Here is an 18,926-nt window from a genome sequence, read left to right as displayed (position 1 = left end):
CAGGCCAACAAATACTTCGGGTAGTTTTCACATAAGGGGTGGGCATTTTCCATGGCTAACAACAACACATATGTGTTCAAGATGTTTACTGCTGAGGACAAATTGGATGGGGACAATTACCCTATGTGGGCTTACATGATGCAACATGTCCTTGTGTCAAGACTCAAAGGGCATTTGGAACATTGTGTTGGGCATTTTTGTACGTCCCGGTTCTATGGATACATGCGATGTTGAGGATGTTGTAGGTTTTGCTGCAAGGATTGCTGCCGTTAGAACTGTTTTGCCTATGATTGAGAAAGCTTGTTGGGATGTAAGAGATGTGCATGCTCATGAATCGATTGCATTGTCTGTGAAGCACACTATTACTCCTCACATTTTCTCAATAAAATTTGCAAAAAAGGCTTGGGATATTTTGGCTGGTCTTTATGCAAGTCGCAATGAGGCAAAAATTGCATTGTTGCGTAAAGAGATGGGGTCAAAGATTATGCGTGAGGAGATGAAATGGACACTTTCCTTGCTGGTGTCAAGGGTATAAATGAGAAACTTGTTTTTGCAGGCAAAGTAATTTTTGATAGTTCCCTTGTGCAGACTTTCCTTAATGCTTTTTCAGATTTGTACTAGATTTTTGCTAGTACTTGGAGACTTATGACCCAAGGAAATCTTGAAGTTGTCAAGTCCGATGCATTATGCACATTGCTATTGTAAGAGTCACTTTCTTAAAAAAAAAGGCTAAATGTGCAATTGGAAATTTTTTTATTGTTGCTACTCAAAGAAAAGGTGGTAACAATAATGTAACCACTTCTCATGGTTCTTCTGCGAGTGGAAAATCTTCTGCTCCTAATGCTTCTGCTGGCAGCACTTCGTCTGCGAATTCTGGTGATAAGGGAAAAAAGAAGATGCGTTGCCATTATTGTAAAGCTAATGATCACTTGATCAAGAAATGTCCAAAATTGAAGGAAAAAGAGGTCAAGAAGAAAGAGGTTGGATCAACTACAGGGTCCAATACAAGTGTAGCTATTCTAGAGTCTTCTCTGAAAGGAGATTGTGATGTTGGTGTAGATGGAGAGTGGGATTCTAGTGTAGAGTGTACTTATGATCCTATTGTCCATGATGCATGCATGTCAGTTGCTGCAGATTCACATGTGTGTTATTTTGACAGTAGTGCTACAAAGAAAATTACCTCATATCATAATTTGTTTACCTCTCTTGAGTCTGTCCCTCATGAGAATACTGTCACTTGTGCTAACAATGTCTCTTATTTGGTTTAGGGAGTTGGAAAGACTGTGCTTACTGCTGCAAATGGTAGTTCTTTAACACTTGTTGATGCATTGTATGTACTTGGGATCAAGAAGAATCTTTTGTTTGTATCCGTACTTGCTAGACTTGGTCTTGTAGTCAAATTTATGGATGACAAATGTACATTACATGATCTCAGTTTTGATGATGAGATTGTTGTATATGGCAATTTATGATGTGGGCTATATAAGCTCACTTTGTATGACAATTGTGGGTAGAATTTTGCAAATGCACTTGTGGATTCAAAGGCTATTTCCGATGCAAAACTTTGGTATGCATGTTTTGGGCATCTAAATTTTGCCAGTTTGCTGTGTTTGCAAACAAATGATATGGTTGCTTCTTTGCTGCCTCTTGAAGCACCTGTCAAACATGTTTGTGAAAACGGTATTCTGGGTAAGATGCAGTGTTCGAAGTTTCCAAAGGATGGTTCAATTCGGGCCACATGCAGGTTGCAGCTTGTGCATAGTGATGTTTGTGGGCCTAGGCAAACTCCGTCCTTGGGAAATTAACTTTACTTTGTGACTTTAATTGATGATTACTCTAGGCATGCATGGGTGTATCCGCTTAAAGCGAAGTCCAAGTGTTTATGTGCTTCAAACAATTTTTGTCTATGGCTGAAAATGTTTCAAAATGTACTATGGGCACCCTCCTTCAGATTAAGGGGGGGAGTATATGTCTCATGAATTTAATGCATTTCTAGCTAGTCGTGGGATAAAAACCAATGTAAAATGCTGTATACACCTCAACAAAATGGTGTTGCTGAAAGGAAGGACATGTCGCTTACAAAAATGGAAAGATGTATGGTCAAAAGTCAAGCTTTGCCACATTCGTTTTTGCTTGAGGCCATCATGTGTGCCACTTATGTACTTAACAGGTGTCCTACAAAAGCTTTGGAGTCTATGACTCCATATAAAGCATGGCACGACAGAAAGCCTTCTATTGAGCACATGCGTGTTTTTGGTTGTTTGGCTTATGCTTTGGTGCCACAAACACAACGCTAAAAATTGGATGATAAGGCTATCAAGTGCACTTTTTTTGGTTATAACATTGAAAGAAAAGGTTACAGATTGTACCATGTGCAAACAAAGTGTATCTTTGTTTCACGAGATGTTGTGTTTGTGAAAGATTTTGTTAAACCCTTGCTGTCATGTACTAGAGACAATAATGTAAACTTGCAGGACATTTATGACAGTTTGTTGCCTCTTTTTAGTGGTGGAAGTTCGAACGTAAATTCAAATGAGGTAACTGTACAACCTATGGGGGTTTTTGAAAATGTTACAGATCAGCATATTACTGATGTAGATGTACATGATGTACTTGATGAGGAAAGGACTGAGAATAAGCAGGCTAGAGGTATGCCAAAATGGCTGGTGCATTGCATGACAATAAATTGGATGCACCTTTGTTTGTCGTACGCATTCAAGTTCTCACCATGTATCTTATGCATCAGATTGTTATGCTTTGGCTATGTCTAGCTTATGTGATGTTGAGGAACCTCTATCTTTTGATGAAGCACAGAATTCTAAAAAATTATGGTTGCCATGAAATCTAAATATGATGCAGTTATAGAAAATGACACATGCACTTTATGTGATTTACCTCGTGGCAAAAAGGCCATTTGTACAAAGTGGGTTTACAAGTTGAAACGCAAGCCGGATGGTGAGATTGATCACTATAAGGGTTATGCACAACAAAAAGGGTATAGATTATGAAGAGACTTTTTCTCTCACTTGTTGTATGAATAATGTGCACTTTCTATGTGCATTGGCAGCTCATTTTGGTTGGGATACATCAGTCAGACATTGTTATTGCTTTCTTGGATGGTGACATATTTGAGGAGGTTTATGTAATGCAGCCTTGCGATTTTGTCATTAAAGGGTAGAAAGATAAAGTGTGCATATTTAAGAAAGCTTTGTATGGGTTGAAGCAATCTCCTTGTGCTTGGTATAAGAAGGTTGACACTCATTTGGTCAAACGAGGATTTTGTAACAATACAATAGAAAGCACATTGTATGTAAAGCATGAGCGTGATGTACTTCTCATTGTTGTTCTCTATGTGGATGATTTGCTGATCACTGGACCAAATGAGAGACATATTGCTAAATTTAAGGCTGATTTGAATGCTACTTTTAAAATGAAGGATTTGGGCTATTTCATCATTACTTGGACATACAATTTAAGCAGTATGATGGTGGTATTGCCTTGTGTTAGACAAGTTACATAGATACATTGCTATGTAAGTTTGGACTTGAGGATTGAAAACCTATTGCCACTCCCATGGAAATAGGTTTGAAATTGAGTCTTCATGATGTTGTTGATCTTGCCGATGTGACTCTTTGCCAAACTGCTATTGGCTGCCTTATTTATGTATGCAATATGAGGCCGGATATTGAGTTTGTAGTCTCACAGGTTAGCAGGTTTATGCATAGCCTAGGGTCTAAGCATTGGCAAACTGTCAAGAGGACTTTTGCTACTTGAGTATCACTTTACATCTTGGCGTGTTTTATCCCAAGGGGGGATCATTGCCGCCACATTTACATGCTTTTTTAGACTCAGATTGGGTTGGTTGTTTTGTCCACAAGTGGTGTTTGTTTCATTCTCGGGAGTTCATGTATTTCATGGTTGAGCAAGAAGCAACGTACTGTGGCCACTTCTAGATGTGAGGCTGAGTACATGGTAGTCTTCACAACTACAATTGAGTGTGTATGGCTTAGACGCCTTATGGATGATTTGGGTGTTGGACAAGACATTGCCAACACCATCTATACTGACTGTTAGAGCACGTTGGCAGTTGCTAGGAACCCGATTTTTCATGCTCGCACAAAGCACATTGAGGTGCATTACCACAATGTTAGGGAAAGGCTCTCACTAGGAGAGATTAACTTGGCTGATGTGCCAACATAGGTAGGATAGCCTTGCATATATTTTCACAAAGGTATTGTCGTATGAAGCTCAAAGCTTTTCGCAAAGCTTTGGGATCACTCCCCTTTGTGAACCGATCATGTCCTTAGGACATGGCACTTCCGTATACTCTATGTGCCAGCTCTAGTTCACTACATCACTCCCAAGGGGGATTTTCTACCACATACATGTGGTACTGATGTGTGTGAACAAACTTAGGACCTCCGGGGAATTTTTTCTCTCACTAGGAGGTCCCCCCCCCGTGTGTTGTATATATGCCCATCACTATAGGGCTATCTTATATTTCTACTGCACACTAAGCAACACACTCTTTGTTGTGTTCATGGAGCTTCCTTTTTCTTCTTCAAGCTATGTGCATTTCCTTGCAACCCTAATTCCAACAGCGACGAGCAAATTTTCCTTCCCCCACTCGGCCACCATCGCTCAGGGGTTGTAGGTCTTCAGGTTTTCTCACTTGGGCGCTGTGGCAAGGCCTTTTGGGGTTTACAAAAAATACTCAAGGGACGGTGCCCATAGGAATTTCTCCCCCCAAATTCCCTCCTCTCCTTGCCTACCAAGCTAGAGAGAGAGCATCCATGCAAGTTGGCCCATGGAGGATCAATCGAGGACTACACATGACACGGCCATGGAAAACGGCCCATGCAAGATCAATCAAGGAACCACCGCATACTTGGAGCATTCAAACACATTCTATGAATTGAACTTAATACAATCAATCATGGTTTATATTCAATCAGGAATTCCAAACATGGTTTGGAAATACACAACCTTGATAAGAGGGTTTTAGACAAGGTGTTTTCAACCATGAATTCCAAGCATGACTAGGACCTCGTTTTGAACAAGCATTATCATTAGATGAGTTTGAAGGCATGCGAGTGCAAAGGCATGCAAGGTAGACAAATCTCATGGCATGGAAGCTTAAGGGTACTTCTCTCGGGTCTATCCTCATGCAAGCTTGAGGATGGTTGTTTACGTACCATTGAGATCATGGAAGGTGACTATTATCACCTCCATATGCCAAGGGGCTTCTTAAAAAAAAAAGTAGCACTCCAGTTTCCAAACAAGAGCCATGCACACCGAGGGTGTCAAGCCAATGCAATGTTATTCCAATGCCAATACATGTCGACATAAGGGTTTTGTAATGTATACAATTGATATTGTTTATTTATATAGCATGAACCAGACATGTGTGCAGTCTACGCACTCAAAGCACAAGGACGGCTTGTGACATTTACCATCCACACCAAATCCTTGCTAAATACATTGTTAGCAAAGAGCAATGATTGGTTGAAGCCCAGAGTCAAGCACAGGTTGAGTACGAAGCTGGGTCAGAAGCATGGCTTCTCTAGTGTACCTCGACAAGGAACGCTCATCAGAGGTTACATTTTGCTATAAAGGCAAGGCCAACCAGCAATGTTTTAGAATCTCTCAGGGGTTGACACGACGTGTTGATCAACTTGATGGCAGGTGCATAACTACTTGGCATGGCCGACTATTTATCACCACAAAGCGGGTGGAAAGCACTTGATTCAAAGCACCATTGGATAATTTAAGGTACACTCTGTGAGTGTCAATTGATGATTCTCAATACGCTGTACTATTTGACACGATCGATTAGCTATAATAATTCGACAAGGTTGAATTGAAATTTCCATGATAGTTATATCATGGTAGGAGCATATGTTGGCTATCATGACACAACAACATGTATGTGAAGCAAGGCTTTTCGGTTGGAGCATATTGCATAGCGACTTCCAAAGTTTGAAATATGCTATCAGCATACGAACTTGGGGGACTTTGCAATGTGTTTGCATATTATTTTACTAGGTGTCAGTGTGGCACAAACCATGAGGGCATACATGGTATATATGGCAACTCTCACTCGAAGGTATGGCTATGAGCGAGATCCCAGGATGGACATCAAAATCACGCTGAAATTCACTCTCAAAAAGAGTTTTTTCCTCAAAATTTTAGGAGGTAACTGGACACAGCAGGATGACAAGGTCAAATAATATAAAGTTTTTCTTGTTTTTCTATGTTTAAACCTTTAATTTGGAAAGGATTGCCTATCAATTAGAGCAACGTGCTTTGAAAAATTCACAAGAAGCAAGGCTTCTAACCCTTGCCTAGGTATTGCCCATTGAATTAAGATCAAGGGCATTGGCACACATGTTTGGGGATTTGTCAATATAGGGACATAAGCTCACATTTTATGTTTGAAAACATTGAATTGTGATGTATCCATGCCAATCTTGATTGTGCACGACACTTATGATATTGGCTCACTCTATTGAGACCGTCACTCTAGCCAACGGCTTATCATTTTCTTTTCTACTTTGCATGCATGGCGTGCTAGTATGATGGATTTAATTCCACCTCATCTTTGTTTATGCTTCTCCTAGAACACCATATACTATGTCAAGCACACAATACAATATTGAATGTTTAAAAGCATTTAATCAAACAAACTCTATTCACGAGCAAAGTGCCAGAAGTAAGTTAATCTGATACAGTCACGATCACATCCAAGGTAGGTGGGTCAAGTTGTGACTTATGTTTTTTTGTTGTATCTCTAGTATGGGAGAGCGCCGTATAAGCAGACTGCTGTATTCTTATAGGATAAGCTACGAGGCAGACATTGTATTCACAGAAGCATATGTAGGGGGGACACACCACAATAGAATAAGGGATTTTCCTCAGCCTCATCATTCTCTGTCTCTTTTTATTTCTTGATTCTATGAAGAGAGTGATATTAGGCATGATTCCACTAAACTCTTTCTAAGTTGTTTTGGTAAAACAAAGGGCTAAGAGCCATTTGTTTTCAAAGATCTAAGAGCCATCTGTTTTTAGAAGGGCTATGACCCATCTATTTTCAAATGGTTGAGAGCCATCTGTTTGTAATCCATCAGTGATTGCTATCAAGATCAAATAGATCTACCCAATTAAGTACCCATCGATTCGAATGGACAAGTAAGAGTCTTGCCACCATTAGTGATTTTTTGGGTGTCACTTTATCACTACATACTTCTAATGTGAAGATCATTTTGATTCTTTGAAAGTATTAAACTCATAAATTCTTATCTATACCAAGGTGTATAGATGCAGCAAGCATTTCAAATAGCACAAAAAACCCAAGACTATGGACTTTTCAATCTAAAATGGATTTAGTTGTGAATATGATTCCAACTTGAGCAGATCTCCTATTTTGTCTATAGCATTGAGAATGTTTAGAGGAGCACAATTTTGGGGTAAGACCCAACTTGTGATCACTAAATCACTCAATAGGTGTTGATGGTCAATTCTTGGAACCTTCACAATTGTACTTTCAAGGAAAGATCTCTTCATCCGCCAAGGGGTAGTCATCATATAATTTGGAATTTGCTCGATGGTTTTAGATTGCCAAGATAAGAGCAAATATCCTCATGTAACTCTCTGTGTCTATTCACGAATTTTTATTTAGTGTTTAGTTGACAAGTTGTGTCAGTATATGCTTTGATTTAATGTTCCCAAATTGGATGTATATGCTGCAATGCTTGTTTCCATTTTGCTCGACAAACACATGACAAGGTCATGTTGGAGAAAACCACTTGGAAAAGTAGTGTACTAGGAAATTTCTACACTTTGCAGTGATAGGCCTATATGGTACGGTTTTGTTTGGTACATGTTGTTATCACACGGTGAGCAACATGGTCTAGGAACTCAAGGAGTTTGGTTTAGCTAGTGTGGAGTGAGGTTCATGAGGGTCCCTCTCGCTCATGTCGTGTTTGCAATTACCTCCACATACAAGTACATCTTGTACTTGTTGGATCCCATTTTCTTTTCAACATCATTTTATGAGACATATTCCACATGTGGAGAATATGACTGACACTGACACTTGTTTCCTAATGATGTGTCACGATAGAGTCCCTAGGTGCTGGTCGCATCCGTTTATTAGACCATTTTGAGCGCATAGTATCAAGAGAAATTTTAGTGGCCAGAAATTGTCAGGTACTAAGTACAGACTTGTTGAGGGTACAACTATTGTAAACAACATTGACGGATGGTTGTTTACATATAAAGCACGACTATGTTTGGTTAATGAAAATGCTTCATTGTTGATACCTAGATGTGATTGAGTTTTCCCATTCTACTATGGTTCAACTTTTGATGCAAGATTTTTATGTAGCTATTGTGGAAATCCTAGGCATGAAAATGTGGGTTCGAATAGGTTTGTGTTAAATGCATGCACACTAGGTGTTATGGGCCCTAGTGTTTCACAGAAGCTGGTTTGAAACAACATGAAAATTCATGGACAAGATAACTTATGAAGCGTATTGCACCATAGGTGCATTGTTTCCATGAGATCTAGTGTGGATCTACCAACTACCATACGAGGAGCACACTCAATAAGGGTCTTTGTTGATAGATATATTAAATTGTATACATTTATTTAATCAAGTCCACTTTCAACCAAGTTGGTTCATTCCAATCTGTATAGCTTATATGGATTGCATCACAATTTTGTGAGTAATTGAGACCCACGTTTACTAGTCATTTTTGGTAGACTATCTATAGACGGGTGGAAAGATTACAACAATACATACTACCACTTATATAAAGGCAGATAGAGAGTTGGTAAGTATTAAGCTAGTGGTAAAGGATATGCTAAGAGCATATGTTAGCAAGAAGCAACCCAACTAACAAATATTACCTTTTGATTTTGGAGTTTGTTCATCATGATGCAAAGCATGCAAAAACTGGGTTTAGTCCCTGCATGTTATTGTCAGGCTTTCAACCTTGATCGCCAATTTTGATGGGGTTGCCTATTCTTGAGAGAAGATGGCAAGTCAAGGACTTGGTCGATGCTAATGACGTAAGAAAACATGTTACTTTTATGGAAAGTTGCGATGAGGTATTCTTGCATGTTTCAGTACTTTCAAAAAGTTTGAAATCTGATTGAGAATTTAGACACCTCTAGATTTAGTAACTCATTTAACGTACTCAAGTGAGTTATAAATTGGATCTACACATTATTGTATTCATCTAATTTTGGATACAAGAAATTGCAAAGGGACAAAAACTTGGCAAATCAAGATGTTTTTCTTGGTTTTGTTGAACCTCCTACTACAACATGTATCTGTAAAATGGAAAATTGGCTTGATTGAGGGATGCCACTTTCAAAAACATTAGTATTTTTACAAAGATATCACCACTTCAATTTTCAAGGACAAAAACACTTCTCCAAGGGGGGAGTAATGCTAGGCCAAGGGCCATGACAGACATGCGGTCAAGGGGTGCTATATTTAGATGGATCAGAGGCTATATATGGCACGGTTGGGTGGAGAGTTGCATGGTCTAGTCACACAGTCTCGTAAAATCCATCACATCTAGGTCACAAATGAACTTGTTCATAACAAAACATAACTTTGCTATATATATAAACAACCATCCGTTAATGTTGTTTAGCAGCACTTGTAACCTTAATACGTCGTCCTAAGTACTCGATACTTTTTGGCCACTGAAATTGTTCGTGATACTACATGCTCAAAGTGGTCTTCAAAACGGATGTGACCAATACCTAGGGACTCTTCTGTGACACATAATTAAAATAGGCACCAGTCTCAATCCTAGAGACTCATATTCTCCACATGTAAGAAGGTTAAAAAAAAAGACATCCTTCAAGTAAGAAATGTACTTGTGTGTGGAGGTAATTGGAGACACTTAATGACATGAGTGGGAGGAACACTAATAAACTTTGCTCCACTCTGGCTAAACCAAACTCCATGAGGTCCTAGACCATGATGCTCCTCTTGTGATAGCATGTGCCAAAAAAAATATCTACCATGTAGATCCTTAACTGCATAATACAAAAATGTATTTAGGACACTACGTCCCAAATTTCTTTGTCCTACATGACCTTGTCATGTCTCTGAAGAGCACAGTGGATGAAAGCATTAAAGCTTATACATCCTACTTAGATAAATCAATCAAAAAATATTCAAAATGCTATAAAACCAAATCATATGTGTACCTGGAGGTTGAATATAGTGTTCACTTACCCATAGTTAGATGCACAGGACCAAGTCTCTCACCTAAAAAGGCCTAGTAACACTAATTAAAAGATTAGTGAAAATTAAGTAGTATTGCACTAGTAACCCTGGGTATTGCCTTTACAATCCAAACCCCTTGGTTAAAATGTGAAATGTCAAACCCCTTGGTTAGACTCTATATGAGAACTGCTTAAACTAGTAGCCAATAGTAACTAACACAGTCTGTCGTATTTAATAGTACTGAAATAAACTCTGGAAGCTGAACTTGTCCACTACCCCTTAACACTAGGTTGGTAATGGGACACTTTTATGTCCTGGGACACTTTTATGTCCTGTTAAGTGACCATTTTCCTTGAATCATGTCAAGAGTTTCAAAATGGATTTTGAGGTGCTATCTATCTAGAAAGTTGTCTCATGAGCTGAAAAAAACTCGACATTTTTTTGGAATATCAATTCCATCTTTAACCTTGTCCTTGCACAATATTTCACAACCTAAACTGTGTGAAAAAACGGGTCCTGTTTTTGGCTTTTTTCAACTTTTTGCAACTATACCACTCTAGAATTCATGTTTGTGAGGTCTATAATGCGAGAGAACTATCTTTAGTAGTCCTCAACATGTCCTGATGCTTCTAGGGAGAAATAAATGTTAAATTTGTAAGTTATGACCAAATTACAAAAATTGTCAAATCCTGTTTTTTAGCCAATTTTAGCTCTTCTATGATTTTTTTGGTGGATTTCATAATATCCAAATGCAGTTTTGATTTTCTTTGTCGCATATTGTAACATAAAGCTAATATTCCTTAAGTTTTAGGGCACCTAATACCCTATTTTGCATAGTAGACAACGATGGTTGATTTTTTCAATTATAGAAGAAAACGAAACATTCTACTATATCAAGTATAGCTTTTTCAATATTGTTAGTTTCTTGTGACAACTACATGCATTTTGTAGGTAGTAACCATATCTAGTCATGAGGATCAAATTTGGCTAGATATTGAATAGTTTCTATGGGATTCCACAACTCATAATGTTGAACAGAGTTTTTTCATGTTTGCTGTATTTAGCACTTCATATTTGTCCCCAAGGTTCCCCTTGGTAAGAGATGTATTATTCTTTTGACATGATCCATGGATCCTTATGAACCTAAAGGAAAATAGGGAACTAAGAAAACATGCATATATTATTTGTATTGAGCGTGGCTATAGAAACTTTGATGATAGGTTTGTAGAATGGTAAAAATTCAACTTTTTTGTACCTATTTCTTTTGGCAAAACAAAAAATAGTGAGTGAGAAGCAATCATTTGTTCTGATCACCAACCCATTGAAGTTAACTAGGGAATTTATCTCAAGTCCTACAAAAATCCCTAATCTTATTTTTATGCAACAAAACGTAAGAAATGACCGTTTTCATGAAAATGTACTGGTCCATCAAATTTGGAGGCTTGGTGTGACCAAAAGATGAGAAATTTTACAAGTTTCTTATTTTTTCCATGTGTAGTAGGCCTTGAACTATAACCTCATGAAAGGATTTTACAAAATGAGTGGATCTACTATGGTTTTGGAGGTTTTTTTCAAAACCCTGAAAGGACACTTTTATGTCCTGTTAGGCTACCAACCTAGTGTTAAAAGATTGCACACTTCTTTCCTTAAAAGTACAATTGTGACGAGATCAAACTGTGACCCTCAATACCTATGGAGTGATTGTATGGTAGGTGGGTCATACCCCTAAAATTACCACTCTAGAAGACACAATCAATGCTGCAACTAAACATAGGTCATCTCAAAGTTGGAATCTTATTCACAATTAGATCTTGAAGGAATCATATCTCTCCATGAACAAAAGAGAAAAATTGTCAACACCCTAAATAAGGCAGTCAATACTAAACTCTTTTGGGTGTTCAAATAGGAGATAACCTACTTTGAGGCTACTCTTAGTCTATTCATGTTGTCCCATGAATTATTTTCTTGATAGCGAGGCCATGCCTACTTGCTATCCATAGAAAGAATCATCTATATTGCAAGCACCTTGTGCACTAAAATTGCCCCCGCTGTAGTCATATAATACGATCACAAGCAAATATACAAGCCTCAACTCTTTTTGAACATAGTAGCTGATGTTACAATGAAAGTGTTGCCAACATACAAATGACAAGAAAAACGAGTGCCTCTATAGCCTTGCACGAGTCACACCATCGGAAGGAAGAACTATTGCATGCCCGAAAACACCTGTATAAATTTATGAAAAACCCTTCAAGCATGAGAGACACTTAAAATTAGGAGAAATTAAGGATATCATGACAAAGATCATCTTGTGGAGATGTCCATAGAGTATCCACAGGAAAAAAATAGATGAAAGATGAAGAAGTTATGGCCGCTCGAAACCGTGGGTGTTCTCTTTTTTGCTAAAAAATGAGCTCTCTAGAAGTTTTGCAGGTGTTGTATATATTAAAACAAACAAGAGAGCTTCTTGGAAAAATTCCCCAAGAATATTCTCTCTCTTCTCAGCCGACAAGGCTTCTTTTGTAGGTATCTTTTAATTGGCTCATTTTTGCCCTTTTTTGGGCAAAAAATGCCTTTGTTGACCAAGGAAATGGGGTGGGGGCAAGTGGCCGGGGACCAAAGTGAGTTTCTAGGCACATGTTCAGCTGGTGGGAATCCAAAAATGCACCCTTTCCCCCCCATGAAGCCCATGAGACCCTCCATGGCAAGCTTTGAGAGCTCCTCACAAGGTGATACACCCCAATGGGCTCCCCCTTTAGCTTATATACCCCCCACTTCCCACTTTTTCCTTCCCATGTGGGATAATCCTCCCGCCACATGGTACTTCCTCCTCAATCTTCCCAAAACCCCTTGTGCCCAATAAATTTCTAGATTTCCTAACAAACAATAGAGCTTCTTGGACAAATTTTCCCCAAGCATAACTTGATGATCCGGTCACTGAATGACACACCGTAACACACGGTTTGAAGCCCAAGTCCTCAGCTACTTTTTGAATTCTTAAACCTCAACATTTATAATTCCAATCATCAATATGGTCCAATTGCCTTTGTTGCATGCACCCGCAATCACTTTCTAAGTTGAGATCGCCTACTTCGGATGCTCATAACTCATGATGTACAAGTTCGATTCACGAGCTATAAAGCACGACTGAAAATATTCATCAAAACCCATGTCTTCAAGACTTGAAAAACCAAAACATTAGCATTCAATCTTGGCAAAATCACACCTTTGTACATGAAGTTCTACATGGTCACTTCCAAGACTTGCAGGGATATATACACATATATACATGAGGCTAGTGGGCAAGCTTTTTGGCATGACTTAGTGACTTTATGCTCATTCAAAAAATGCCTGACATAGCTTTCCAACCCCCCCCCTAGCCTTCTTGATCATTCATGACAAGTAGAGGTTCCTAGGGTGAACAACTGCTGCAGCTCATTCCCAGAAACCTCATTCACATTTTAAGATGTTTTTACACTATCTTCCTCCATTGATAGCATCTCATCTGTTACAATTGTCATCAAACGTGCCATATATTTCTTCAAATTGTAACCATTAACACAATATTTATGATGTGCACCACTCAAATCTGCCAATTGATATGTGCCATTGTCAAATTACTCTACAACAGTAAAATAACCTTCCCACTTGATTTGGTACTTTTTTTGAAAGGTATTGTCCAACTTACTAGTGTATCGCAACACCAGATCACCCTTTTCAATTCCCTTATCCTGTATGCATTCATTAACCTTTAGTTGAACCTTTTTTGTCACTTCTTCATAGTAGCTCAAAGCTAAAACTCTGTCCAATTGCAAACATTGTAGATCCAAAGAGCCTTTTCTGCCAAGTATTTGTTTGCTCTTCATTTCCCAATGACAATAACTTGAGTGCAAGAATCTCCACTTCAATTGGCAATAAAGCTTCCTTGTCATAAACCAAGTGGCAAGGAGAAAATATTGTGCTCGTTTTGATAGCAGTTCATGCGTGTAGAGTAGGTAAACAATCTTTGCCATGTGCCCCCCTTAGGATTCACCACTTGCACTACCTTCATGAAGCTAGTGTAGATTCTTCATGAAGCCAGAAATCATTCCAAAACCATAACACCTCCTACCTTCAAAGCTCACTGTGTTGAAAATGTGTTATCATGATCACTATGGGAATGAATAATCTGGATGATAGTGTAAATCTTTTGAAATCATCTTGGTGGAGCTGCATGCGGCATACATCGTGGCAAGCCACCGGCCTACTACTACACTTCTTTCAGCATCATGTTGGAGACTCTCTCGCTCTAGCACCACATGTCGGTGTGCACCCTTGAAGGCAATTCAAGGCACATGAGAAAACACACACCCACACACACACACAAAATTTCTCCCTCCCTCCCTCTCCCTCTCCCTCTCTCTCTCCCTCTCTCTCTCTCTCTCTCTCTCTCTCTCTCTCAACAAATCGCAACAATACTTATATAAGTGAGACAAGAAGTTCTTGAACAATCAAAGTACAAAGCTACCCATGATTCCAATTTCAACACCAACAAAGAAGTGGAGTTCGTGATCTGTCAAAGGCAGCTTCCTCAACTTAGGAATGTTTGATGACAATAGCTGGTTGCAGCAACAAAGGCCACAAAATTTGAAAATTTTGGGCCCACCAAAGAATTGTGGACCCCCCATGAATGAAGAACAACATTGAATTATTGCACTAGGCTCAATAAGAAGGATTATCATCGGTGGGTGCAGCCTTCTTGATTGTGGGTTGCCCTCATTAGGTTGAGGAGGGATAGGGAAGGTGGCATTGTTGCTGTTGTCAAGCTTGTCATCGACATTGTAGACAAGATCAAGAGACTTCTACGCAAATGAGCTGTTTGCAAGCTTCATTTGGTAGAAAAGCGTAGCTTGGACCAGCTTACCCCACCACACCCCTGTCTTCCCATGATCGGCTACATGAATGACTGCATGCATCAAAATGAAGACCAACCGTACAAGTGTTGATGAGTCCAGGCCAATGCTCTTGCATGTGGTCACATTTGCATGATGTGAAAGTGGATTTGAGCAGATACATTGTTGTCGGAGCTTGGGTTTAAAAGAATGCGAGTTGGAAGTTAGGACTCTTGCTCTACCTACACATGCAGTGTGCGTTGCTAGAATCAATGCTAGGACCACCATTGGAAGGCAAAGCACTCCCAAGATGGCCGGTCTTGCCATGATTGCCCAACAGATGATATATTATAGCAAATCAAGTCTCTCATACCAGCTCAGCCACTCATATGACTATAGCATAACACTCAGAACGGGCCTGATATGAGATGGTTGCAGTCACATAGGATACACAATAGCCGATTTTATGCTTTAATAATCTCCAAATGATTGGTGCTGGTTGTAAATAGGGCCCACGGCAAGATGGAATTACATGAGCGTCAAATTGGTAGATGCCAATGAAGGAGTCACATTGTAGCTTTGGAGGGTGGTTCAACCACCCTCTACACTAGAGGTGATCTGAAGATGAAGCAACCGGCCAGCTTAGCCATGTATGGCATATGAGAACACAGCCGCCCCCTTATTTCACCCCCTAGAGGTGGTTTTATCATGCCTATCTGAAGGCAATCTTACACATAGTCGGCAACTGTCGGCCCTATGGGGGGATGCTTTATGTGGTCATGCAAACAAGACTATGCAAGGGAACTAGTAGGATCTTGCCCTGGGTCCGACACCCACCTTCACTTTCTTTTTCAAGTCTAAGACCTCCCGTTCAATGGTTGATCGCCTGCAGCAAACGAGTCTGATGCTAATTGGGCCTTTTGGTGCCAAAGGATGCCATCAAAAAGCCCTTATCACATTTAGCTGGAGTGGTAATTAGGGTAAGGTCCCTGACAACTAGCCCTAGCACGATCCTGAGCAACAACCCCCAGCAATCCATGACCCCCTGGGTCAGTGCAACAACCCACTAGAGGTTGCCGTTGAAATGCCTCCATCTTATCAAGAGTATGTGGCCGCCCTCTTAGCCGAGAAATGCATGCCTATGACTCATTGTTGTGTATCATCTAAATGCTACATACCAACATAGAGCACCTAAAATGGGAGCCTTAAGCTTGTTAAAGAGTCCTTTGGACAACCCGTGACAACCATTGTCAAATATTGGCATGCACTAATTTATACGTTATTTTATTCTCCCTCGGTGTCGTAGTTTGCGGCAAGGCTCTGTCAACAAGAAGATGTCTCTCTCTCTCTCTCTCTCTCTCTCTCTCTCTCTCTCTCTCTCTCTCTCTCTCTCTCTCTCTCTCTCTCTCTCTCTCTCTCTCTCTCTCTCTCTCTCTCTCTCTCTCTCTCTCTCTCTCTCTCTCTCTCTCTCTCTCGCACTTTACGACAGTTCAAGGCTTGTCGGGATCTTTAAGGTCTCTTGGGATAGTTTCCTACGATGTTAAAATTCTCTTCTTCTCCGGGGTGTGTGTGTGTGAGTGTGCGCTAATAGAAAGAGGAAAATGGCATTGCATTTTAATCACCCAAGTGTGGTAGACTGGTTATGCCATTTCCCTCTTGAATAACAGGTCTTGAGTTCAACTTTCCTTGTCTGATAGATATTTAAGGTCTCTTGGGATAGTTTCTTACGCCGCTAGTAACCTTTTCCTCTCAAAACTGACAAAGTTTGAATCTCCATAGAGGAACTAGTAAAAAATTTGTTGATTTGAATGAGCAGCAATGTTTTGGAAAAATGTGTCAGCTTATCATGCCGTTTTCAATTTAAAAAATGTCCATTGAGAGCAAGAGGAAAAGGAGGATATCTGCACCACAATAGAGAAAAATAGTGCAAAAACCCAAAAAGATAACCTAATTTGCTAAAATTTCCTCTTGGAAAATTCAAGGAAAGGAGTTTTGTATGTTTGGAAAAATGATTTTTCATGAACACCAATGAGCAACTACAAGCCTAAATATGTTGCCCATGGTCATCAAGTCCCTAATAGCTTTGCGAGAAAGTGACCCGTTCATCCTTGATCAATATGATAGGATGGATGGGGTGCTAAGTTTGAACTAACAAAAGCATAATGTTATGGACCTTCTCCTTCTGCTTTCCCTTGGTCCATTTCTTTTGCTTTTGCTTGCCCAATGGCACCTCGTCTATTCTTTCTCTCTCTACCACACCGCATCGGCGTGCACCCTTGAAGGTACTTTAGATGGTACAGTTTAAATGGCAGGCATGTCTCGTGGTAGACACGTTTCCAAATACATACCACCACGAGAGCCTCTCTCTCTCTCTCTCTCTCTCTCTCTCTCTCTCTAGCACCACACACCGGCGTGCACCTTTGCAGGAGATAAACTAGAAGAACTACCAAAAACGTGGTGGAAGCTCAATTGCCTATCTCGGCAAGTAGCAGAGGTGACCTAGACTTGGGATGAGCTACAACATCATCTCAAGGAGAGATATCTTCCCCTCAACTACTCCACCACAAGGATGAATGAGTTTCTTTCTTGCAAGTTGGGGAACAAGACTGTCGAAGCTTATTATGAGGAGTTTGTCCAACCATTGATATGCTCCTCTCATGGCAGAGGAACAAAAGCTAAGTCACTTTATCCTTGGGATTGGAGAAGATTTGGCTCTTGAAGTAGAGTCCCTTCAACTTGCCTCACTCATAGATACTCTAATCCGGGCCAAGTCAAAGCATAAGAGCCTTTTCAAGAGAGGAACTACAACCAATAGGAAGCAAAAATTTCCTTCCTACCCCAATCAACCCAACCAAGCAACCAGAGTACCCTTTATACCAAAGCCCACTACCCAACCCCAATCACCACCACATTTTGTTCATGTGAATGCCCTTCTAGTCACTCAAAGTGGAAGGCAAATCCAGTGCTATTAGTGCCTAAAATCTGGTCATAAGAAGGCCTAAGAGATAACCATAGTAATAGAAGACCCCATGTTAACTTTTAGAAGACACCTAGATAGGGGGGTCAATTCAGAAACCTTGAGGCAACAGGAAGAAATCTAACACAAGCATGATCCCCTCCTACAACTTATTCTTGCGGTCAAAAGCCAACCAACAACCCACCTAGAACATCCACTGCTGTGAACTTTATTTCAGTAAAGGATGAAATAGAGGAACAAGCTCACATCTATGTTGCCTTGGATCCCGGTGGCCAAAATTGACAATTCTCCATTCTTGAGACCAAGGGACAATTTGATGGTAAACCTCTTTCCTTTCTTATTGATTCTGGTAGCTCACACTCATTTTTGTCACCTAACACTGTAAAAAGATTGCAAGTCACCTCTCAAGCCATAGGCCATAAGCTATGGGTTTCTTTAGCAATGGGATCCACCATCTTGAGAGATGAACAAACGGTAGATCTATCCTTTCAACTAGAAGGCCATTCAACCCAGCAAAGATTTACAATCCTAAAGATTGGCTCATTTGAAGGAATCCTAGGGATGTCTTGGCTAAGTAGAAATAATGCAAACATACATTGCAGTGAAGGAAGCATCTCTTTTTCAAATTCAAAGGGCAAACAAGTTTTGGTGTCAGGCAGAGCAAGAAAAGCTCCCTTAAAGGTGGTTAAAGCCAGTCGTTTAGTTAAAGGATCAAAGAAAGGATTGTCGATCTATGAAGAATTGATAAATCTTTCCCCACCTAGAGATCTAGATCATGAGATCGAGCTAATTCTTGGTGCCTAGCCAATAGCCAGGGCCCCCTACAAG

This window comes from Adiantum capillus-veneris, chromosome 22, assembly GCF_014529385.1.
Source record: "Adiantum capillus-veneris isolate H3 chromosome 22, ASM1452938v2, whole genome shotgun sequence".
NCBI classification, from domain to species: Eukaryota; Viridiplantae; Streptophyta; class Polypodiopsida; order Polypodiales; family Pteridaceae; genus Adiantum; species Adiantum capillus-veneris.
The sequence above is the reverse complement of the archived record's forward strand: the minus strand, read 5'-3'. Positions refer to the sequence as shown.